Consider the following 24,707-nt stretch of genomic DNA (forward strand, 5'->3'; position numbering starts at 1 on the left):
TATTCATTTCACTTAATATGTGTAGTTACTGACAGTACACGAACGGGACACTTGTGGTCATTCATATTACCCAAATTAGCTGGGGGTTTTTATGGACACAATTTACATCTGCATTTTTTAAATTAATTGCATCTAACTACATTAGCCCGTGCATCTGTATTCTAAAAAAACATTATATTGTTTGCTGAAAAAAGTTCTGAGTTTGTATTTTGAATAAATTTGATTTTAGAGTGTTTAGTGCATGTTGTCTTATAGACCGTAGTTCTAAATAATACGAGCATCTGTAAGAAGAGGTAGGTGATCAGAGAAGAACAACGAAGATGGTCATATGAAAAGTGCAGGTTCGAACAAAAGGGAGATGTAAGGAGGTTCAGTATAATTAAGGGCTTTTGGGGTTAAGACTAGAATGTAACATTTTTGTCCTGTGTGTGGCAGTCTGTGTGGAGCAGGCAAGTCCAAACCATGGCCCTCCAGCTGTTGTGAAACTACAAGTCCCATCATGCCTTGCCACAGTTTTTCTAATAAACTATAGCAAGGCATGCTTGGATGTGTAGTTTCACAACAGCTAGAGGGCCACAGTTTGGACATGCCTGGTGTAGAGGTATTGGCAGACGGATGACTCTTGAATAGCATTATCTAAGCCAGATAGGACCAATATCACACTATAACAAGAACCTTTTCCGTGGGTTACGTAAAAGGCATGTGTAAAGTGTCCCAATAAGTGTAGTTGAAATGTAATTGAATCTCTCAAGTCACCTACTGCATTGACAGGTTAATTTGATCACCTCCTGTAAGACATATTGCTTTCCAATAACCCATCTATTGCGGACATCTCGGTGACAGGTTAATATAGTCTTACACTGGCTGGGAACATCTTGGCTTAGGAAGTTTATATCCTGCATTTTTGTTGTTGACCTTTATCTGCCTCAGAAGCTTTCGCAGCTTCACCATACATGGAGTGCAGCTGCGGGCCAAGTATCCTGCCCCCCACCGCCTCTTACACTGATTCCCACTTTATTGGTCCTAGATAAAATAAACATTAAAAGGCTTATTTATAAGGCAGTTTAAAAATGTCCTGTGCACGTTCATCTTTCATAACACAGTGATGTTTCTTATTCCACATGCTCTGCAATAACCTGTACAACATTTTACAGGTCTATGTATAACATACAGTACAGGGGACTAAGGGAGAAGGGACTAAAGGTACAAAGGACAGTCGCACCAATCAGAAGGAAACAAACTAAATGATTGGTGTTGCTCAGCAGTTATGCCGTACTCCAGAGGTTCCCAAACGTCGTCCTAAAAGCATCCTAGCGGTCCATTTTTTTTCTTATGAATTCTTTATTTTCAAAGTAAGTTTTCCATCAATAAGTAACAGAAACAGTATATGTCAAATAATCCAGGAAAGCATATTGGTGATATAGCATGGCAACAAATTACGTGGATGAAAATCACTACATAACATAGGCAGAGATAACTGCAAAGACATCATCATCCACAGTGTCATGACATCAGAGTATAATAACAGTCATAAATTTTAACATAGAAATAGTAAAGGACAAGAAAGAAAGGAATGAGGGGGGGGGGGGGGGGCAAGTTTGTAGAGAGGTGTTCCAGTCCTCTATCCAGCTTTTGGATGGGTCTTGGCATCGTACAGCTAAGCAGAAGGCCAGATCCTGCCCAAGTCTCCTAGTGAGGTGGTTGTTTTATGAGCTAATAGGTATTCGGTTTTAATATGAGGGGTCATTTTCTATGTGCATATGTAGGGAATTTCTCAGGAGTGGATTAACAGATATTGTCCATTGACATGTAGAAGTCCATGCGTTGGCACCATTCCCACAATGTAGGGGGGCATTCGAACGCCAATGGACTGGAAGCACCGCCTATCTGCATTATTCAGGTGCCGAAGTAGAGATTTTTTGTACTTGGATATGGGTATGTCCGAATGCGATAAGAGCCAAAAGTCAGGACCGGTTGGGACAGAGTGGCCCAGTATTTCTACGGCCAATTTCCTTATATCATCCCAAAATGGTATTATCCAATGGCAATCCCATCATATGTGGAATAGAGTGCCCTGTTCCTGTCCGCATCTCCAGCAGAGAGGGGACACACGCTTGCAAAATGTATGTGAAATACTTGGGCAGCGGTACCATCTAGTCCGTAACTTACTGTATATTGGGTCTCAACTACTTCTAGACTGGTCGAACAAGCACTAGTGGCCTGATATACATTGTCCCACCTCAAAGAAATCATGGAAAGGATTGACAGATCGATAGCTCTTTCTATTGGTACAGGTGTGTTGCAAACAAGGAATGGTCATGGTCTGGGATGCCAGGAGTGGGTACATGCTGTAGGATACACTGGGCGGAACAGCAGACAAGAAGAACCCAGTAAACACAGTCTGTGCATATTGTCTGGTCATATACGGCCGCCCTTAGTAAATTTCCTCCTCCGTGTCACCTTAACAATCTCCCTGACATGCTTTTTTAAAAGTAGGCAAGTATACGGAAATCACTGTATAAAGTTGTTATTAATAACATTTGGTGCATTATTGGATAAGAAACTGTGTAGTCTGGGCGTTAAATGCGATTTAGTTGCATTTGATTTTACAGGCTTTTAATCACAGGATTTTCATATCCAGGCCAAATGAACCCTAACTGAATCTAATTCTCAGGCAATTAAAAAAAATACATATTCCCGCAGTTGAGTTTTGTAGCGCTCCACAGATGTGACTGCATGCCACAGTAAACACGATTTTAGATATTTACTGTACCAGTATGATTGCTATGTCTGATTATTTCCTACTGTATGGTTGGTGTTGGCTTCTGCTATGTCAGTATAACAATTCCTTTTCTGTCCTATAGTGTAGTTCAACAAAGCTGCCCATGTACTGTGAGGCTCCAGGTAGATCTCTTTCATCTCCAAACTATGAGCCTAAAGGAGGCACAAGTGGGACCAGTTTTCCCTTGTGCCCATGCGGCAGCTCCTCGGGAGGGCTCCATTTGACTTGGCACTTGATAAATCGCATGCAATTTATCCCATGTAAAAGGAATCCCAGCGAGCTGTCGGGGAAGATTAAGGGAAATCAGATGCGATAGATTGTGAGTGCTAAAAAGCATCGGCAGTGTGCCGCTGATGTTCTGATTCCAATTTATCTTATGTGCTGCACCTTAGATCTCCGGGATCCGATCTGATGCACATGGTAACGTGCATTGGATTCAATCTGATGTCAGACACCTCCGATTTTACCCAATATATCAGCCCCATCCGGCGGAATCTGGTGAAATCGGGCCAAATCGGACCTGTATATGGGCACCTGAAGAGATTTAGGTCTGTTGAGATTGTTATAGATCACTACAGATGGAGCCAGGCTAGTTGTTCCTGGTGCATTGCCAGCCGCCCGTATCTGGTTACTGGCATACATGTGGACTTGCGAGCGTCTCGCATGTCCATTGTCTCCTACGCATGCGCGCCACATTCCTGTGGTGCCTGGCGGGCCGGGAACAGGCTTGATGAGCCTGGCTCCATCTGTAGTTATTAGTCATCCTGTAGCCCTATGTTTTTCGGTATATTTGGTTCTATTATGTACTGTACCAGCATGATAACCTTTACATGTGGATATCCAGCTGCAGGGGTTATTATTAATATGAGAAGATGCCATGTGAAGGAGAAGCTGGACGATTTTTGTAAAGCCCAGAGTTTCCCTAACGCAGTACTCTAGGTACCCCAATGGTCCAGGTATTAAGTATATTCATGGCTCAGCATACTGTATATCATTAAAATAAATTAATTGAGGTACTAATTAAGTCACCTGTGGCCATTCATGGATATACTTAAAACTTGGACTGTTGGGGTGCCTTGAGAACAGTGTTTGGGAACCTGTTGTATAGTCTATTGGTACTACCAGCTACTGAGCCAACAGACAATGTTAACATGATACATTCAGAGCATGCCCTTTTCATTGTTTTCAATCCATTCCGGAGTAGAGCATGCTTTCCAAAAAGGGCCATAACCCCTAATTATCATCTACACAAGCCAGCAAAAGGGGAGCTTTGTGATAGACCAGATGGATAGACCAGATGGATATAAATACCACATAGGCCTGCTGCCGCTTAGTCCACCTGTAAAAAAAAGAGACAACACCTAATGTTATCATACTTTATTAGCCAGTACCTTCACTGGGGCTCTTTTGCATTCCCGCACCTCCCCTGGACCTGCTGTGCCTTATTCTTTGACCTTCATCTAGATGCAGCGGTCATGCCAGAGAGTTTATATTCCTCCAATTCACAGGTAAATATCAATAAATAAGACACTGCAAGTCCTGGTGAGGCAGTAGTCACGCAGAAGAGCTTGTGGCGGCTTCCCAGGGCTTGCATTGGCATCCTCCTCTTCTGTCATCACTTGGAAAGTGGCCTGTGAGCTCTTTTGCATGGATGCCGCCTCCTCAGGTCTTGCAGTGGTGTCCTCTTGCTTATTCTTCACCTGGAGGGAGGGTGGTCAATCTGTAAGCTCTTTTTAATGGTTTCCACCTCCTGCGGTCTTCAGGAGCTCTTCCTTGCTCCTCTTCCATCAGACTGACACCTATTGCCTTGCACTGGCTAATATTAGCTGGGTATGGAGGGATGATATGGCTCGTCCTGGCTATCTTAAAATGTACAAAAGTTGTGGTGGTGCCCTTTTTAAAACCGGAAACGCCACCACAGGTCGCCCTCTCTAGTGACTCTGGGATTCAGGTCCACCGCCAGGTCCCGCAGCATCTATAAATGATTCCAGGATCTCCCCAGATCTAGCACCATTGCCGCACTTAAGCCCCATACACACGGGGGAGATATATTGCTCAGCAATATATTGCTAGCAATATATTGCTCAGTTTCACCTTTTCATCAGCGACCAGAGATGGTCGCTGATGAAAGGGAACCTCTGCCGGGGGAGCCGCAGAGGTAATCAGCTGGTTGCAGGAGCAAGCTCCTGTGACCAGCAATTAGAATGGGGCTGAAAACAGGAGCGCAATCGCCGGGGCACACTCCCATCACTGGCAATATGGTCGCCAGCGACCATATTTCCAGCGATTTCAGCCCCTATCGCCCCCGTGTGTACACAGCTTTACCTTGTGTGGAGCTACTTTTTTTAAGCATTTCTAAAAACCAGGAGACCCGACACGGGACCAGCATCGAGGGAAAAGGTCAATCGTCGGAGGGTGCACACTTGCCCACTGTTAGAACACCGGTCAGGAGTCAGTTCTCCTAAATGTTACTGTCTATTGTTCCTTTTTGATTTTAAGAAAATGATATACCTTAAGACTATCTTTGTAGCTATTCTTGTTAAATGTTTTGTATCCACAGTACTTTAAGCATTGTATCTTTCTCATATTAAAGTTCAACAAATAAGATTGGTCACTCTGATGCTTAGTTATTTATTTATTTACAGTTTCTTATATAGGGAAAATTCAGTTTTACAATTGGAAACAGTGATAAAACAAACTGGATAGTAACAAACCGACACACAGGTAGGATGGCCCTGCTCTGACACTTTATCAGATCCCTTTGCCTGTGGATTTGGCTTATCCATTTTAATCATCTGCTAGCACATCTGATTCCATTTTTGTTTTGTCAACATGTGCTCATAGTAAACCTGCATGTTGTAGCTGCAGTGTGTAGGCATGAGGGGATGAGAGATGCCATTTGTGTTTGGCTAAATTACTTTGCAAGGCAGCATTGCTGCCATCAGAAATTGTGGGCCCCGGGACTGACAAAATAGGCAGGGCCCCCCCTTCCCTTTCTCGAACGCCTGGTGAGCACTACTCAATCTCTACATTGCTTTAAGGGAAATGTGAACTTTGTTTATGACAAATGATATATTATAAACTCCAGTCCTTGGCTCCCTTTCTGTCTGTGCCCAGGACTAGAGTCCCCGCAGTACCCCCTGATGGCTTCCCTGCAAGCCAGTGTGTCTCTGCTCCCACTGGATTAGTTTCTCACTCCGAGGCACATCTTGCACACTGTAAAAGTGCCACATGTTCTATTGCATGACTCAGTGACAAGACCTGGGGAACATAGTGTTGTGTAACAATTACTGCAAGCAGCTAGAGTCTAAATGTTGATGGTTTTCACATTCTATCCGTCATTGCTAGTTACACCCTTGAATAAACATTATTTAATACTAACCAAGGTGAACGCTATTAACTTGCATAGTGTGCTTTCAATGAAAGACTAAATACATATATTACAAAGTATCAAGACTTGTGCGGTGATACATATGTATGTCGCATTCATGGTTAAGTACGCAGATAATCCGAATGATTATGTAACATTATTTTTGTGTATTTCATTGTCTTCTCGCTGTTCTAAAACTGACGCTTACAATGTCTAAGCCTTAATATACGGCCAGCTGCAAGGCACAGCCGAATCTTAAATCACTTTGTGATCCAGTAATCTGTTTCCAACCCAAGTCCCTCCACAGATTGAATACATTGTGATGGATGGAGACTCAGCCACCTTAACATTTGCTTCTTGTTTACTTAGAGGAGCCATGTCCACAAGAAAACCTATTAATACATATAAAATAGGTTTTAGACATCGCATGGCTGGTTTGATGGAGAGAAAGTATAGAGGGATACAATGGAAAGCTACACATGGATTAGTGTTCAGCAGCACATGTGAATGAATCACAAGAAAATAAATCCTGACCGAAAATATTGAGACATATCATCAAAAACAATCAAACCCCAGAGCCGGCGCAGCAGCCTGATGTATTTTAATGTGTGACTGATTTATCACAAATACTGCACTTTAATTACCCTATCCGCGTGCCACAGCTTTTGAAGCTGAAGACCTAAACATATAACAGGTGTGCATCTCATTTACATGTATTCATACACTTAGCTGGCAGCACACCTGCTTGGAGTTATGTAACAGAGGCTGTTATTGCTATCATGTGACAAATCTTTCTAAGTATCTCTAATTATGCTGAGCGGGGGGTGACAGAAGGTCTAGTGTAAAAATATTGCAGGACCATCTGAAAGCCGCGGTTCAACTTTCTGTAGGTAAATATCGGCTACAGGTTTCCAACACATCCATGTTTACATAATTAATACATTTCTTCACAACCCTCTTACGCAAGGCACTTTTGTTACAGATTTTCACATCACACGAAGAGAGAGAGAAAAAAAAAGAATTAAAATCCGTAGGAGCCAATGCCAAGCGCAATTATTGTCAGCGTAGTTGTTCAGCTTTTTATTGGTTGTATTTAACCCAATGATTTTCATCCTTTTTACCTTGCAGCACACTAAATAAGATTTAAAAATTGCCAAGGCACACCATGAGATCCCCACAGGGCAAAACACATTGGCCCCCACAGGGAAAAAAAACTATCCTGTTGGCCCCCCATATAAAAAAAAATCAATCATACTGATCCCCACAGGTAACAAAAATAAAATACATTGGCCCTTTACTTTAAAAGAAGAGACCAGTGAATAACAGTTGGGCTGGTGGTGGCTGTTAACTGGATTGGACATCTCTAGATCTGGGGGCACACTTGAGAACAGATGCTCAACGCACACTAGTGTGCCACGGCACAGTATTTGAAAAACCCCTTTTATATACCTTAATGATTTGTAACTATGACTTTGCAGCTTGTTGTAACCTAGGGTCTGACTTTGACCTATTGGCTGGGCTGTGTATACTGCCACAGATTCCAATCGCTAGCATGCCTGCAGCCGAAGGGGAGAGAAATCATCCGATGGTTGACTAACATTTATTTCCACCGGCTGCTGATCGCTGAAAACAGGGTGGGCGCTGACATTCGGTAACATCATCCGCCCACCCCGATCAGGCAACGCCACGCCTGCTTTCCCCTGCCCCAGCCTCCTTTCCACCCCCGCTGAAGTGAAACGGCCCCGTGAGTGTGAATCTCAACAAAGCTGTTCTCTCTGGGGTTTACACATGCGCATAAACGCTCATCTGCAAACCTCAAACATCGGGGAAGGGGACGAATTTGGCCTGCTACGAGCAGGTCTGAATAAGCCCCTTAGTTTTTACCTGGTATTGCTACAGTTGTTAGATGATAGTGATCAATTATTTGAAACGCCAGCACTTATGTCTATGTCGTTATTTTAGGTTAAGTTAGGTTAAGATTAAATATTAATGGTTTAAGCATAAGGATACCCGATGGTGAGTTTATGCTGTCAGTAGTGGACTTAAGCCTTTATGAACACACTCTCGTCTCGCCATACTTGGAGAACCCATATTAGTACAGTTTTATGTTGTTGTGGCAATAAGCGGGGATTATAGAGGATTATAGGTGAAAATGGATGCGCATTGTCATGTACAGAGTTATTCTGCTAGGGTTGCATATGCACCAGAAGCAAAAAAAGATCTATACTCACTTTGTTTATACCAGGAGATGGGGTGTGGTACATGATGGAACTTTTATTGAAGGATCATATACATAAAACTGTTTCATACAGGCTGACATACAAAATTAAAGTACTAATTAAGTTTAAATAAATACACAGATCCTCTGGAAATAAAAATCAAATGGTAATCTTAAATGCAAACATAATTTAAATGATTAGTAAACTTCTGCAGCCAATTTATTCATTTATTTAGTTATAGTGTTAAGGCCAATAGGTGAAAGTTTTGGAAAGTATGTTTATTTGATTTCTTTTTGGAAAGTATGTTTTTAATTAATTTATTTAATGGACCCTTACAGTCCTTTAACATTTCGAGAAATTTAAGGGGATACCACTGTAAAGAAATGGTTGCCTCAAGTGTTGCCTCAAGCCCACCACTATGCCCCCGTTGAAGATCCTTATCCCCCCCCCCCATCGCTGCTCTGGGAGGTCAGAGCGCTCCTGAGTCCCACCCAAGCATGCCACGAACTTCTTCAATGCCCCCTGCAAACAGCCGAAGCCGGTAGCAGCAACCCCAGGGGAGCAGGGGCTGCTGCAGAAGGCAACAGTTTCCCCTTCTGTGGTGAGTATTTCTGGGGCAGGATAAACCTGCCCTGGGAGACTGGACAGTCCTCTCAAAGTACTGTTTGTGTGGAGGGGTGGGGGTTTCATTAACCAGAAATTTAAAAATTTGTAGACCTATTTCTTATTATTAATGGTTCCATATACACCAAAATGTGGTGGCACATTTGTACCATGCACAGTGGAAAATGCAAATGTTTGTTTTGTCTCCACGGGTGACGTAGTTATACAAACAAACAAGCAACCCTATGCTTAAGGCTGTGTCTATACATTGCCTTTTGACCGGTCCCTTTTTAAGGGCGGCATGCAAATCTGATAGGTTGCCTTTCCTGGGGGCGTGCCCTACGTATGTGGCCGTCCGTGCCATTACTCTACTTCACCGTTAGCTGCCTGCCTGCTTTCTGCTTCTCCAGTTATCAGGAGCTGTAAATTTAACATGTACACAAATATAGATAAGACTTTTAAAAATGCCTGGGACGTCTGAGAGGCATTGCTTCAACCCCATGACAGAGGAAGGGTTTAAGCCAATGTACATTTTCACATTTGATGGCTTTTATGTACAACCCACTAGTCTCATTTCTGCTGATCAATAACAATTACGTTTCCACCATAGCCTCCAACAGAATTCAAGTATAAAAGCTATTAAAACATATTAATAGAGTAAGAACAATTATTTGAATCTGAGAGGCTCTTAGAATATCCTATTGCATATAATAATCAAGAATAAGAGAGACCGAACCAATTTCACACGATGAAGTAGTCGGTGATGAAGTAGTTGAAAGATCAGGATGATATTAGTTATGAATAATATTCCCTACCTTAGATTCATAACTGTGGAATGCTTTAAACTCTGGGTAATTGTAGACCGATGAGCAGTAGCAGTTTTGCTGCTACCCTATAGTACAACTCGATTGAAAGGGATCTTATCATACAAGCTTTGGCCTCCAAACTGGCAGCGTGTGCTGCAGCAGCAGCCTCTCTCCCCAGCTCAGCAAACACGCTGCTGTGCACTGCACTGGGGAAAGATGCAGCTGCAGAAGCAGTCACTGCTCTCTCTCTCCCTGCAGGATATGCAAGGAGGTGGCAGTCTATCGCAGGTGGCGTGCCCCCCTAATCAATTTGCGGCTACACAATTACCAATACTTCCTGAGGAGGGTGGCTGTCCACACATTCCTGCACTAGCCAAATCCCCTCCCAATAAATGGCCCGCGTCACTTTCCGGTGCCCCTGGTGATGTGCATCCAGTGTTCCTACTTGTGCACGTGAGTGATGGATGTGAGATGCCAGCCAGAAGGATGCAATCACATTTTGTTAGTCACTGGGTGGTCGACATAGTGTTGACAGGGCGCCGTCCAGACAGCACAGGTGTGTTTAGATAGTTTTTGGGAGCTTTGCAGCAGCTGCGTGATGCCCATGGCTGCCAATGTGAGCTTGTAAATGACGGGCTACTTTAGATATTTGATTGCATTGCAGTTTTCCTTCTGCAAAAGTGCAACTGATCTTCAGTCCACATCAAAAGTCTTCTCTAGACCTACAACAGTCTTATTCCTAGCATTCCTTTGCATTCTTGCTTCCTTTGTCTGCTTCCTTTTTAGTATTCAAACCCATTCACTCCTTTACTCAGCATCATTCTTCGCCCAGTCCCCTTCATCATTCAGTATGACTCACCATTCTATCAACACGTCTCTATCACTATTGCCGTCCTGTCCCCAATAGCATCTACTTTTCATCATTTCTAATAATACTTAACCCCACCCGTCCTTATAATGATAATTAATCCCCATCATTAACCTTTTCATTAATCATAAATATCTCCACCATTCCATTCTGCATTATTATTAGGCCTTCTGTAGTAATCAGACACCCTATCATTATATAGTGTTCATTCTAGCACCCTCTATCTTTGAAAACACATGCAGTTTCTCTTCCCTGCCTGGGGTGTCGCTGTCTGCTGTAGTGCTGCCAGCACAGTGTGGTCTGTGTATCAGCACTGATATGTAAACCAGACATGTGCTAGAAACACCACCGCAGATAGCGACACCCCAGGCAGGGAACAGGAACTGCATAGGTTTTCAAAGATAGCGGGTGCTAGAATGAACACTATTATATCATATGATTAACCTAGCCATCATCATTAGACTCTCCTCCACTACCTCCTCCCCTCACTCACTGCCTGCCCACGCTGCTGCTCTGGGTTTTCTCAAAGGATCATTGATCAATTCCCCTCTGAGCAAAAACATCTAAGTAACCTCTAAGTTACTTCTTAGTAAAATTTAGGCCTAAACAACATAGTACAGGTTGAGTATCCCTTATCTAAAATATCCCTTATCCATAGTTTCCAGAATGTAATTTTATTTTTATTTTTTTGCTAAAAGCACTACTGGGACATCTGTAACTGGCACTACTAAGGATATGATATGTAACTGTCACTAAATATGTGCAAAGAAATCATTGCTTGGCATTCAACGTCAACTACAGCGGAGCCTTTTAAAATGACTTATATCCAAATGTAGATGAGCCCCAAAGCAGTTAGTAAGAGCTACTATACTTGGTAAAGTGCTGGGAAATGGCGCTGATGATTCAATGTAAATGTTTCTGTTACATTTTTGGGGAAAACGTGTAATGTGGGGTAGGTGAAAAGAGGGAGATTGTTAGACTAATGAGGGAGAGAGGGAGATTGCTGTTATTTCATGGAGTCTCCTGCAGAATGAAGGAGGGACCTCATTGAAATCTTAAAATATTCAGAAATACGGAATAGTCTATTATCCAAAATTCTTCTGGTCCTGCGCATTTTGTATAAGGGATACTCAACCTGTACTGTATATTGTATGCCAGTAGCCCAAAGTAACTTTGTTGTAAGTGCACGGAGTAGTTCTACATTTCACTTCAGCCAGTTAATGGGCCTCAGAGCATATTAAAATTGTTCCTAAATTCTCCTACATCTCCCTATGGGATAAGGGTATCACTAGCTCAGTACACCTTCTCTACACAATATAGGAGTTATTGGATCTTGTACAAAAGCAGCTGTATATGTTATAGTGCTTTTGCAATAAATATTCCTGCATGTACTGTACAGTATGTCATTATAGAACTGGAAAGGGGTTATCTTTGTATTGAAATACATTCCCTACATAATCCAGTGCACACTATTTTTACAATGATAGATCTTCACGTCTTACTTTCATACATCATTAAATAACAGTATTGCAGAATATGAAGATTGTCCTGTTCACTCCGGTTATGTGATTTATTTAAATGTTAGGAGTCTTTGCCAATAGACATGCATTTGATTTGCTAGACCACATCCTGCCCCCTATTGTGAGAGAGCTTTTTTCCAATTTCCCAGACCTGCTGTGAATTTGCTTTTGTGCCGCTGCCGAGTATTTCTTGTGATTGTAAATAGCTGTGTCCTGTAAGGTTACGGAACTGGTTTGTGCACACAACCACAGTACAAACTAGCCCGCATTTTAGGCACAGTCCAAGGTATTTCTCTCTCCTCTTTCACTTCACTCAGCTCCTCCCCTCTTTATCGCTAACCGTTCTCTCAGTGTGGGGTATATTTATTAATTACGGGTACTAGGTCTTCTTATCACCATTAGACAGCTGTAGCAGCCGTAATAAATTGAGGTTCACCAGCATGTATTAATATATGCATGCGGGGACAGGGACTCCGAAAGAAACCTGTCCTTGCCATGTGTAAGAACGGAAGTGATCGCTAATGCATACTTGCCTACCCTCCAAGAATGACTGGGAGGTTCCCGAAAATCATGTTCTCCTCCCAACCTGGGATGGTGCGTTAGTCTCCTTCCATGCAACGACAAATGCTGGAATTTGAAGCTGTCAAGGGAGGTGCTGGGCTAAAATGATGCAAATGACATACAAATGACATACATACATACATACATGGAATGCGGGTGGGGCTTAGTAACATCAGCCTCCTCCCCTCATCCACGCCGTCATTTAGGGTTCCTCACCAGGCTTTTTCCCGTGAGGAAAACTCAAATATAGGCAAGTATGTGCTAATGTTATCAGCTTACTTCTCTAGCGGGACCCCACTGGGCTATTGTTGCATGCGAGGCATGCTGATCACACATGTTTCGCGGCCATTGTGGTAAGGATTCAGATTACCTTAGCTACCAGGGCCAAACTCCTGAATGCTTCACATTCCATAGCCAGGTAAATGTGACAGCATAACAGGCCTATGGAAACTGAAAGGGTTTAGATCAGGGATGGACATTGGAAGCCCTCCATTGAATCATTTGATGCGATGGTAACTAACGATCACCTCAAATGAATTTGATCGTAAAAATGTAGGAGACTACCTGAAATATCAGCAATCTCCCTCATTAGTCTAGCAATCTCCCTCTCTCCCTCATTAGTCTAGCAATCTCCCTCATTTCACCTAGCCCACATTACACTGTTACATTTTTTGGGAAAAAAGGAATGAGAGATAGATACATTTACATTGAATCATCAGCACCATTTCCCAGCACTTTACCAAGTATAGTAGCTGTTACTAACTGCTTTGGGGCTCATCTACATTTGGATCTAAGTCATTTTAAAAGATTCCTCTCAGATGTAGCAGTACACACCCACGCTTCTAGGTGCCATGGTCACAATCTCTTATTACAATCTCTCCATATATGGAACTAGACACGCCCTTTGGGTGGAGCATGACACGCCCCTCAATGGGGGACTGTGCAAAATTCTACTCCCAACTATAATCTCCCTGAAACTAGTTTTCAAAAGTAGGCAAGTATGAACTGGTATAGTCTTCCCAGATCTTACATTTTCAGCCCTACATGGTAGTAAGGAGCAATGAATAAGAAATGGTTTCTAATGAGGTTGACTTGCTTAAGGTTGACATAGATGGAAGGTTGACACAATCTGTCTGCAAGTGGGACAGCGGGACATTCCCAAAAAATGTGACTCCAGGGAAAATAGGGACATTTAGGACTTATGACTTAACCCAGGGGTGGCCAAACCGGTCCTCGAGATCTACCAACAGTCCACGTTTTCCAGATCACCTAGCTGGTGCACAGCTGTGGTCATTACTAACTGTCACATTTTAAGACATGCTGCATTCATTCCTACTATAGATCCACAGGTTGCCTGGAAAACATGCACCCTTGGTAGATCTTGAGGACAGGTTTGGCCACCCCTAGCTTTTTTTATTCTGCCAGTGAGCCGTACTGAACTTTTTTTTTCTTTTCAGCTCGCTAGTATAGGAACCAACTCTGAAATCCCTTTCCTCATGCAACAAAACATTTGCCTGGCCTGCTAAACCTTTGAACATTCTTGAAAATCCCCCCTTTCTTGCAAACTTGTAATATTCTTCAACCACCTTATATTATATAGAATAATTTGCAGTATAAGATCACAGTTTATGCAAATATATTGTCCTTTAGTACTGATTGACCATATAAACCAACATTATCGTGTGACTGAATCCTATAACCCTCACTAGACACATCCATTGCAATTGGCTGAACCAATATGCACTACTGTCACATTTATGGTGTTTTAGGAATAGGATTAACCTTAGAATACTTGCCAGCATTGTCATTGTCGAGATCCCGCTGCCGGCATTTTAATTGTCAGGATGTCATACCCGAGCCATATGTATAACTGGTAGGTTTTTTAGTATAAAAATATAATTTGTTCCTAAATGTTGCCTTACGGGCTCCCTGTTCTAGATGCACATTGTACAATTGAACTGCTTTTGTTAAACTAGTAGATTTCAACTTCCTTTAATATTCAGGCTGCATTTCTTATGATTACCAGTAGATGGCGCTGTTTCCTGGCATATATTTTTTATTAACATTATACATTCAAATAAGAATTTACTGCAGGAATTTCAGTGGACTCCACAACTGATAAATCAGGTTGTTGGGTGCCAGTGATGTACGAGAGGTTTTTTCTTTATACTCTGCCGTGGTGAGCACTCCGACAAGAATTTATTGTTATAAACTAGATGCTTTTCCACAATGCATTAGACCGTTAAATAATACAGAAGTCCAATGGAGTACATGTGAGCTTACAATCTAATCTGCATCTTTTGCTTGTAATTAATCTGTGATTCCTAGAGACAACTTTTAGTAAGACTCTATATCTTATACGGTGACTTTATGTGTGGTGTGAAAAACACCACAAATTGTAATACCCGGGGAAGTGCGGGGACATTGCAGAGATTTAATGAGTGCCCAGTATATGGCAGCATGTTAATTTGTTGTTTTTGCTACATTTATTTTCTCTAGCTAGAAGGATAATCTTTAAGCGGTACCTTATTCCTCTGTGTTACTCTCCATGCCTGTGACATAGTTAATATATATATATTTATTTATTAACAGTTTCTTATATAGTACACACATATTCCGCAGTGCTTTACAGAGTATAGTTGAACATTCCCATCAGTTCTTGCCCCAGTGGAGCTTACCATCTATATAGTGTTCATTGTAGCACCCGCCATCTATGAAAACCCATGCAGTTCCTTTTCCCTGCCTGGGGTGTCGCTGTCTGCTGTAGTGCTTTTAGCACCGTGTATATCACCACTGATATGCAAAGCAGACCTGTGCTAGAAACACCACAGCAGACAGTGGCACCCCAGGCAGGGAAGAGGAACTGCATGGGTTTTCAAAGATGGCGGGTGCTAGAATGAACACTAATCTATGTTCCCTACCACATGTACACACACACACACAGGCTTTCTAGGGTTAATTTTGTTGGGAGCCAATTAGCCTACCAGTATATTTTTGGATTGAGGGAGGAAACTGGAGTACCCAGAGGAAACCCACACAAGTATGGGGAGAATATACAAACTCTACACAGTGTGAATCTAACCCATGACCTCAGTGATGCGAGGCAGTAATGCTAACCATTACACCATCTGTGTAAGCTCCACTGGGGCAGGGACTGATGTGAATGTTCAAATATTCTGTGTTAGGCTCACCGTAAGGGAAACTGGAACCAGGGGTGAACGGACAGGAAGCTGGATGACAGGCGAGAGCCAGATGACGACAGGACGGCCTTTCTGGAGGCTAAGCGCAGGAGTGGATGCCGATAAGGATCTTCCTGGAGTCTTCTGGGAAGTCACCCAGGAACCCCCCAAGTTAAGCACACAGAGCACACCAGCGAGCCTTCTTGCCTATAACAGCCCTGTTCCCTTAAGACTGGTGACGTCTACCGGTACTAGTATGCCGCCAGGACTTATGTCTGCAGATGGCAGTGCAAGCTTAACCGGGGAGACCTGAGCAACCTACTGGTGGTTAGGGTAAAGAAAGACTACACTAATGACTACTGTATAGGGGAAGGACTGCGGGAAAGGGACAAGGGACGTTAGGACAGGAGGATTACCAGAAGGGTAAATACAGACTGGGGCAGCACTGAGACACTGGCACAAATAAACAGAAAATAACACACGCAGGACAAGAGAAGCACATGAACACACAGAAACTAATACAAATAGGGAAAAACACAAAAGACAGGCTCACTGCCTGCTGAGGGTGTTATGGCCCTTTCAGAGTGGCCTCTGAAACACTTCCCTAGGTAGGGAACGTAGCTATAACATGGTGCACTGGCTGTACAAAAGAGCAACGCTAGATACTCTATATAACAGGCATAGGCGAATCTAGAATTATGGTAATGGGTGGTCCCAGATCTAGACATAACAGAAGGGGGACCTTTGCGCGGCGCAGCCGCGCGGCAAAAAGGGGCGTGGTCTCATGGGAAGGAGGCGTGGCATCACAAAAAGGGGTGTGGTATTACACTATAGACCATACACAGTAATGCCCATTACACTTTTTAGCAAACTCCATAATACCCATTACACATAAAGCCACACGCCGTAATGCCAATTACACATAAGGCCACACACCATAATGCCCATTACACATTGTGCCACACATCATGATGCCCATTACATACTATATAACAAACCGTAATGCCCATTACATATTTGCTGCTTACTTACGTGCTCATTGCTAGGGGGTTCTTGCTTGATGGCACCATAGTACCCATTACACATGATGCAGCACATCATAGTACCCATTACACATGATGCCGCACACCATAGTACCCATTACACATGATGCCGCGCACAATAGTACCCATTACACATGATGCTGCACACATAATGTCCCTTACACATGATGCTGCACACATAATGCCGCTTACACATGATGCTGCACACCGTAATGCCCCTTACACATTAAGACACACATTATGCATAATGCCCCCAAATACCGCCACTTGTAGCGTCCCTTAAGCAATGCCCCCAAAAGTGCCACTTACTGTAAATTTTTATATGATCCTTCACTGGTGCTGCAGGGAGAGATGGAGAGCGGTGCAGCTGCTTCTATGGGGAGAGGAGCAGAGCGCAGCGCAGAGCTTGCTCCCACTCCCCTCCTGGTGTCCCCTCTAGCCGAGTGGACATTTGAAATATCGTGCGCGCTGTTGTTGTGCATGATGTCGGGGGAGCACGCCACATAATTAAAGGGGGGGGGGGGCGGGCTGAGGTGAAAGCGGGGAGAAGAATTGGAGTGGAAGCTGCAGGGGTGACAGTCATTGACAGCTGGGCACAGAGCAGGAGGCTGCCCGGCTGTATTCAGAGCACTGCAGGTCACGGCTGTTTGAAATAATACTCCTTTCACAACAGAAAATGCAGGGATTTACCCGGGAATATGGTCCCAGGATCATGCAGGGACATTCCCAGGCTGACCCCTTATACACCAGCCTGCATTTTCTGGTGTAAGGGGGCGAGACAACCACTCCCCTCTCCCTACCCCCGTTAACCAACCAGATATATCTTCGGAACCAACTGACCCATTTACATGAGACCAGTATCATATTGAAGAACTTTTGAGTTGGCTTCGAATGATTTTGGTGCCGTGAAACTGGGCTGTTTGGTTCCAGAGAAATCTGCCCTCAAAGAACATACAGTTATGAAATTACATGTAAGAAATGAAAAAAAAAAAATGGTTTAACCTCAATATCCCTGGAACCAATTAACCCATATGGATCCAGCCTGGTATCAGATTGAAGGCCCAGCAATTTGGGTTAGACTGAGATCAACCTCGAGCTTTAGTGATGCCGAAGGGGGAACTGGCAGCCGTTGAACTGGGTGGGGGTCGGAATTAGCGGGTCCCATGTTATCCTATAGGGAAAACGTTCCAGCTTTGCCTGTCCGTATCTCCGGTTCTCAGGGGGCTAGAGACACGGGGCTGGGCTCGTTGGAAAGCCCCATCCCTCAGCTACAAAATGGGCTAATGGGTGGTCCTGTGCACCCCCGGACCACCCCCTAGATTCGCCTATGATAACAGGATTATAACTGTTAGCGTTTTGCCCAACTTAGGGTACCAAGCAGGTAACAACACTGGAAGGGATATCCAGAGCCGCTAACTTGCCTGCCCCATACGCTTGCTTGCAGTATCAGTAAAGCGTTTAACGCATCATGGCACTGCCACTTCATCTTTCTCTATCACACTTTACCTATCTCTTCCGGCGAAAATGATGTATGTCCCATGCGCAGATTTTCATTGTCAATAGGGTATCTCTCATGTTGGTCGCGGTTATGCGATCCACAGTCGTGGAACGCATCCTGACACCAATATTTCTGCCTTCCCTGTCCCAAATCTCTTATCACTTCCAACTACAGCAGATGTCTTTCAGAGACTTCACGATATCAGTCTCGATGACAATCAGTTTCTGGTCTCATAGGATGTAGAGGCATTATACACCTGGTGTCGAAGCAGTCAAATATTTTATGGCAATGGAAGGAGAAGAACCTTTTCAAGAATTTCTTGTAGAACTTTTACAATTCATATGACATCATAATGTATTCACATTTGATGATCGGTTATATGTACAAGTAAGGGGTACTGCTATGGGGGCCGCGTGTGCCCCCACATATGCAAATATTTTCTTGGGAAGATGGGAGAAGGAAGTGGTGTTCAATGAACAAAATGAACATCTAACATCACATGTCGCGATGTGGATACAATACATCAATGACATTTTTCTGATTTGGGAAGGAGACCAGACTTTATTAAGACAGTTTATACAACAACTAAATGAAAATGATCTGAATCTGACCCACACAATAAGCCAAAAAGAAATAGCATTCTTGGACCTTACAATCTACAAAGATGAAAACAATAAAATAGCCACTAAATTATACAGAAAAGACACAGCGACTAACACACTATTACACCAGACCAGTGCACATTTCCCGCCCACCATAGAAAATATTCCTAAATGGGAGTTTCTCCGACTGAGGCATATTTACAAAGTAAAGGTCTCATATCACGACTACGTGACAGAGGATACAGTCATACATCAACGAAAAAAAGCCATGCGTAATGCTCTTGCGATGGACAGAGAAACTCTGATATTCAGACAATCAAAACCCAAACCACAAAACAACACAATAATATTCGTAGGAGTCTTTTGCCAGGGGTGGAAAACAATTAAGGTTATTATACAGAAGAACTGGGGTATACTGCAATTGGACGAAACCTGGCACACAAATTAAGCTAAGGTATCGATGTGGTGGCGTAGGTCTAAAAAGCTAAAATATCAATTGGTTGAAAGTTCTTTTTTGAGGACCAAGCCACAGCAAGATAAAATAAGAGGCACCTATTCATGCGGACAATGCAAAGCATGTCAATTTATGATGACAACAGATCTAATTGTAGATACGTTTGGAAAAAGTATCCGACTTCAGAACTACATGAACTGCAAAACGGAGGGAGTAATTTATTGCATAATATGTGGGTGTAATCAAATTTATGTTGGAATGACAACACGACCACTCAAGCAACATCTTCTGGAGCATGTAGGCTCCATCCGGAATGCAGAAGCTGACCTTAGAAATTTAAAAAAAATAATGTCAGTCACAAGACATTTCTCTGCACAACATGGTAGCTCATCAAGAAGTCTAAAAAAAAATCAATCTTGGCATCAGGGGCGATGATCTCACCAATGCATTACTAAGAAAACAGAGCCAATGGACATTTAACTTGGGAGCACTAAACCCAGGGCCGAAACTAGGGTTTCCGGCGCCCGGGGCAAGGCAGTCATTTGGTGCCCCCCCCCCCCCCCCCCCTTTCTGAAAGCATACCTCCCAACTTTTGAAGCTTCGCAGCGGGGACGCTGCTGCGCGCCGCAATTTTCGGGGGCGTGGCCTAATGTGGGGGCGTGGCCTATACTCGCGGCTCTCCCGTGAGGCCACGCCCCCATTTTGCCGCTATTGGGGCATGACCCAGAGGCTCTGTGAGCCTCTAGCCATGCCCCCAGCCCCCTGGCTGCGGGAATAGACGCTGTGCGCATGCGCACAGCGTTTATTCCCCGCTGCTTAGCAGCTGACAGGGGGGACCGGACCAAATGACGCCTTGTCCCTGGCGCCGGAGACCCCCCACCCTCCCCGCACAGTCCTCTCACCGTCACGGCTGCTGCCCTTCTCCTCCTCATCCCATGCTGCTGCTGTCACCAGTGACCCGCCGTCCAACTCAGCCATGTGCGTCCTGCTGTGAATGGCCGGGCTGGGTCACGTGGGGCGGCGGCGGACAACTGGGTGTGGCTGACCGCGGTCTGTGCAGCTGCCTGCTCTCCGGGCTTCCTCGCTCAGCCTCCTCTCCTCCTTTCACGCCGCAGCATGTGAGGCAAGAATGGTGTAGCCGCTGTAGCGGCATCTTACTTTGACTCCGTCCGTCTCCTACTAGCGCTGCGGCGGGAAGCGCTGATGACTAGGAGACGGACGGAGTCAAAGTAACATGCCGCTACAGCGTCTACACCTGTCACCGGACCTCCGCTGGCTGTCCCCGGACCTCACAGCGCCCCCCACCTCCAGCGCCCGGTGCGCGTGACCCCCCAGCCCCCCCCCTAGTTACGGCCCTGCTAAACCCACAAGGTATGAACAATTATATTCATTATGGGGTCTTTTTTATTTTGGAATATAGATATTTCATTCATAAATCCCTATTTTTCTGCAGTTATGTTCTCCCCTAAAAGTATAATATGGCAATCCATTTGTTACATCGTTGCTGTCTTGAAAAAGGTCCCTGTGGTGGACCAAAACTTTGACTACTAATGCCATGTTTTATGGAATAAATATTTTTTGAAATTTCTATTTATTCTGGTGAGTGCCTACTTCATCCATGTAAGCTATATTATGGGAGTACGTATTCTTTAGAGTGGAGCACCACCGCTTTATCTATGATTGAATTGAGTGCGGTTCCTTTCTTGAAATATTTATATAATATTACACACCAAGCCCATGTCTTGAAATACAAGAGATATACAGTATACAACAATTGTGGGTTGGCGCCTTATGTGAAGGTCTATTAATTGGAGCTATATAGCCTTAATAATGAATCCCATTATCTGAATCAAATATGCACATCAATAGTCCATAAAAACAATATTTATTAAGTGTCTATTTCATACAGTACAGTTTCATCTTTCACCCTTGTACATAGGGATGGGTAATTCAGCATTTATACGTAGAAGATGTTGAATTCCCCTATGTACAAGGGTGAAAGGGAAAGATAAAATTGTATCAAACAGAGACTTTTAATAAATATTGTTTTTCTAGAGTTCCCATGTGCATTTCCTTATTCAAAAACCCTTTACCGTTCAAATGTTTGGCGTCGCTTAGAAATGTTTTTATTTATTTATTTTAAAGAAAAGCACCGTTTCTTTTGCAATGAAGACAACATTAAATTTATCAGAAATAGAAGACTCTATATATTGTTTTTTTAAAATATATTTTATTGAAGAACTGTACAATACAAAATTAAAACCTATACAGTAGCATAACATTGTAGAAAGTCAACATCACATTAATTACATGCAATAAATGAAGGCAATAAATACATTTTAAAGCCAACAGAGGAGTGGTTGATTCTTTTGTTATAACATAAGGCATCACTCTTAAAATACACTATGGGGGACATTTAATAGAATGCGATTTTTTTTCGCACTTTCAAAATCGCCCATTATCGCACTTTATTAATATTGCATTTTTGCCGCAAATTCGCATATTTAATGAGGTGCGTATTCCGGGAAGAAAAGTGTGATAATGGGCGATTTTTAGGCATGAAAATGTGCGAAAGCTGTCTCATCCCGCTGTCCGTGCAGGGTGAGCCGGCTGTGGAGCTGGATCATGGATTGGTAAGTATATTGGTGTAAAAGTGAGGTGTGTGTAAAATAAAGTTATACTTTTCTGTGTGTGTGTGTTGTCTTTTAACATTCTTTTTACAGGTTGACTACAACTCCCAGCAGGCCCATTAATGCCCCGCATGCTGGGACTTATGGTTCCCCAAGTCCCAGCATGTGGGGGAGGTCTGCTGGTACTTGTAGTTCTCCGGTATAAAGCAATGTTACGTATGTGAGATTTAACTGGCCACGGACGCCGGTGACAGCCCCGGGCTTCAGCCCTGGATGGGTGAAGCCTGGGGGGGGACCCCTTTATTGGGGGGGTCCCCACTCCTCCAGGTACCCCATCCAAGGCTGACCAGCCACGGTGCTCTTGTTTCGGCCGGGGGACCTTATATAAAACGTGTCCCTCGGCTGTGGCATGACACCGCGGGCTGTTGGAGCCCGGTGCTGGTTTCAAAATACGGGGGACCCCCAGATTTTTTGTCCCCCGTATTTTTGGAACCAGGACCGGTCTAAGAGTCCGGGGCTGGTTTCAGAAATATGGGGGACCCCTATGCTTTTTGTCCCCCCATATTTTTGGAACCAGGTCCGGCTCAATGAACAAGCAGGAACTAAAGACATTTGCAGTAGAGGCCCGGAAGGGCATCACCAGGGATGAAACCCAGTGTCTATGGATTCCTGACTTCAGGCTGTGATTGGCTACAAAGGATTTGCAACAAAGTATTAAAAAAGTGAAAGTTTGATTTACCGTAGGATTTTATAGTTTCTCCCATTACGTTTGGTCCTTTAAAAAAACATTGGAATTCCTACCCCATTCACCTGATTTAAATTCCTTCAAATTAAAGCTGAAAGTCCTGCAGTTAAAGAACATCTTGTTTGGTTCATTTCAAATCCATTTTGGTGGTGTATAGAGCCCAAAATATGAAAATTGTGTCTGACTGTGTGTGAGTATGTGTGTTTGCGTGTGTGTGTGTATGTATGTATGTATGTATGTGTATATATATATATATATATATATATATATGTGTGTGTGTGTGTAAATAATGTGTGTGTGCATGTATGTATGTTAGTGCTGTCACTGCGATGCTCGTATTAGTGTGTTTCAGTGTGTTGTTTGCCGTATGGGTATTACCGCTGTGGTATTAACCACAGGTGTTTTATGAAGATGGCAAATTAAATTGGGCCCTGCTCCTGTGACAGATCTATCTAGGGGTTTCTATCAGATATGCAGGTCGGGGAGCAATGATGGTTTACTCTGCACCATTGTGTAGACCCGGTATCTAGGAACAGCCTGACAATACACTGCTGGCAGCTTCTGCCATCTCGTTATCTAAATCGCAGGGCTGCGCTCAGCTTTTCTGCTCCCCTGACTTCTTTGTATGCTGCTTTCTTTCTGGGCTGCGGTAAAAGCTTTCACAGAGTGTTACATTTTTATTCCAGCAACACATGAGAGGGAGAGAAGTGGCATTTTCCTTACAGGAATAGAACTGGTTTGATGGGAAAAATTCACTTTTGCTTTCAGTTACACTTCAGATCTTCAGGAAACAGCACTTCAGTGGTGACTTTATTTTGAAGTAAATGCTATTTACAGGTATTTGGGTTTTTGTACCAGGATATTGTGTTCATAGTTTTGCTTTGCCCTGGTCTCTAGAAAAATCAGGTTTGATACAGATGCTTGGTGAGTGCGAGCGGCATGGTCTTGTGCGGCTTAGTTAAAGCTGAGTGTTTTTTCTTTGCCGCAAAAGTGATTTAATCGCCACGCACAAGCAGACTGTGCTGATTCATATAACACTTGTATTGAGTCTGAATATTAGAGCAGAACAGAACTCATATTGGTTAAAAAAAAAAACTGCCAATGCTACATTGTATCACTTCATGTAAAGATTCAGAGACTCATTTGCACACAGTTATACAAGTGCCATGTATCAAATTTCTCAGCACAGTCTCCCTTTGCATCGCCATGGCTATATGGTATACACATGGAGCGATCCCTGCTTCATTTCTAAGCAATCTAGTCAGATCGCTTAGAGATAGCGCTAATATCGCCCTGTGCGTATGCCCGTAACTCGTTCCTAATCGGAAAATTTGAATTGTAAACATTGTGACTATATAGGAATGTCATGCAGTACAATCACATCCGTATGGTCGACATTTTGACCATGTCGCTTACAGTCTGTATAGTCATTGTAACAACATAATGAGTGCATACTAAAAATAAAGAGCACATTTTCATTTAGCCTGCAGTAAAGGTAGTCAGCGGTGTAGCTAGGTGCCATGGTGCCCGGAGCAAGGATATATTTTGCCCCCCCCCCCCCCCCCCCCCCCAGTGATGAATTGGGGGCGTGGCTAACATGTGTTGGCATGTTACATTTGAAATATATAAGACGCTGTAACGGAATCTGCTGCGCCATATAAGACACTGTAACGGAATCTGCTGCGCTATATAAGACCCTGTAACGGACTCTGCTGCGCTATATAAGACGCTGTAACGGAATCTGCTGTGCTATATAAGACCCTGTAACGGACTCTGCTGCGCTATATAAGACCCTGTAACGGACTCTGCTGCGCTATATAAGACGCT

At 43.5% G+C, this 24,707-nt stretch overlaps 1 protein-coding gene across 4 annotated transcripts in view; it reads left to right on the forward strand.

The window, feature by feature from the left end:
• TSPAN4 (tetraspanin 4) overlaps positions 1 to 24,707 on the forward strand; it is a 655,297-nt gene that overhangs the window by 124,348 nt on the left and 506,242 nt on the right. The window contains exon 1 of one of the 4 annotated variants that reach the window (XM_083165447.1): positions 5,456 to 5,506. The exons of the other annotated variants lie outside the window; for them this stretch is intronic. The gene's annotated coding sequence lies outside the window, so the exon portion shown is untranslated. Of the gene's footprint in view, positions 1 to 5,455; positions 5,507 to 24,707 lie in introns of those variants that run through there. 4 annotated transcript variants of the gene reach the window in all.

Source organism: Crinia signifera, chromosome 11 (genome assembly GCF_055691185.1).
Source record: "Crinia signifera chromosome 11, ASM5569118v1, whole genome shotgun sequence".
Taxonomy (NCBI): domain Eukaryota; kingdom Metazoa; phylum Chordata; class Amphibia; order Anura; family Myobatrachidae; genus Crinia; species Crinia signifera.